The 1,015-nt window shown below is 49.1% G+C and overlaps 6 non-coding genes across 6 annotated transcripts; all 6 read right to left on the bottom strand.

Moving 5' to 3' along the window:
- Nucleotides 1-91: 91 nt before the first annotated feature.
- On the bottom strand, nt 92-164 carry Pmar_PMAR015801. The gene has a single exon. It is a non-coding gene; the product is annotated as a tRNA-Val (tRNA).
- An 89-nt stretch (nt 165-253) lies between these two features.
- Pmar_PMAR015800 lies at nt 254-326 on the bottom strand. The gene has a single exon. It is a non-coding gene; the product is annotated as a tRNA-Val (tRNA).
- An 89-nt stretch (nt 327-415) lies between these two features.
- Nucleotides 416-488, bottom strand: Pmar_PMAR015799. The gene has a single exon. It is a non-coding gene; the product is annotated as a tRNA-Val (tRNA).
- Nucleotides 489-577: 89 nt separating this feature from the next.
- Pmar_PMAR015798 lies at nt 578-650 on the bottom strand. The gene has a single exon. It is a non-coding gene; the product is annotated as a tRNA-Val (tRNA).
- An 89-nt stretch (nt 651-739) lies between these two features.
- On the bottom strand, nt 740-812 carry Pmar_PMAR015797. Its single transcript has one exon. It is a non-coding gene; the product is annotated as a tRNA-Val (tRNA).
- Nucleotides 813-901: 89 nt separating this feature from the next.
- Nucleotides 902-974, bottom strand: Pmar_PMAR015796. Its single transcript has one exon. It is a non-coding gene; the product is annotated as a tRNA-Val (tRNA).
- Nucleotides 975-1,015: the final 41 nt, after the last annotated feature.

The following is a 1,015-nucleotide window of genomic DNA, read 5'->3' as shown; positions in this document are numbered from 1 at the left end:
GCGACGGAACCGTTGAAACAAACTCAATCCAGCAAGTGAGTCATATATTGATTGTTCAGATCCGGCATGTCATATGCGTAGGAGTAAGCTATACCAGGAGCGGGTATTGAACTCGCGATCTTCTGCGTGTAAGGCAGACGTCATAACCACAAGACCATCCCGGCGACGGAACCGTTGAACCAAGCTCAATCCAGCAAGTGAGTCATATATTGACTGTTCAGATCCGGCATGTCATATGCGTAGGAGTAAGCTATACCAGGAGCGAGGATTGAAATCGCGATTTTCTGCGTGTAAGGCAGACGTCATAACCACTAGACCATCCCCGCGACGGAACCGTTGAACCAAGCTCAATCCAGCAAGTGAGTCATATATTGACTGTTCAGATCCGGCATGTCATATGCGTAGGAGTAAGCTATACCAGGAGCGAGGATTGAACTGGCGATCTTCTGCGTGTAAGGCAGACGTCATAACCACTAGACCATCCCGGCGACGGAACCGTTGAACCAAGCTCAATCCAGCAAGTGAGTCATATATTGATTGTTCAGATCCGGCATGTCATATGCGTAGGAGTAAGCTATACCAGGAGCCGGTATTGAACTCGCGATCTCCTACGTGTAAGGCAGACGTCATAACCACAAGACCATCCCGGCGACGGAACCGTTGAAACAAACTCAATCCAGCAAGTGAGTCATATATTGATTGTTCAGATCCGGCATGTCATATGCGTAGGAGTAAGCTATACCAGGAGCGGGTATTGAACTCGCGATCTTCTGCGTGTAAGGCAGACGTCATAACCACAAGACCATCCCGGCGACGGAACCGTTGAACCAAGCTCAATCCAGCAAGTGAGTCATATATTGACTGTTCAGATCCGGCATGTCATATGCGTAGGAGTAAGCTATACCAGGAGCGAGGATTGAACTCGCGATCTTCTGCGTGTAAGGCAGACCTCATAACCACTAGACCATCCCGGCGATGAAACCGTTGAACCAAGCTCAATCCAGCAAGTGAGTCA

This window comes from Perkinsus marinus (assembly GCF_000006405.1).
Source record: "Perkinsus marinus ATCC 50983 genomic scaffold scf_1104296962844, whole genome shotgun sequence".
Taxonomy (NCBI): Eukaryota; Perkinsozoa; order Perkinsida; family Perkinsidae; genus Perkinsus; species Perkinsus marinus.
Note: the sequence above shows the minus strand (reverse complement) of the source record. Positions and strands in the feature narration are given on the sequence as shown.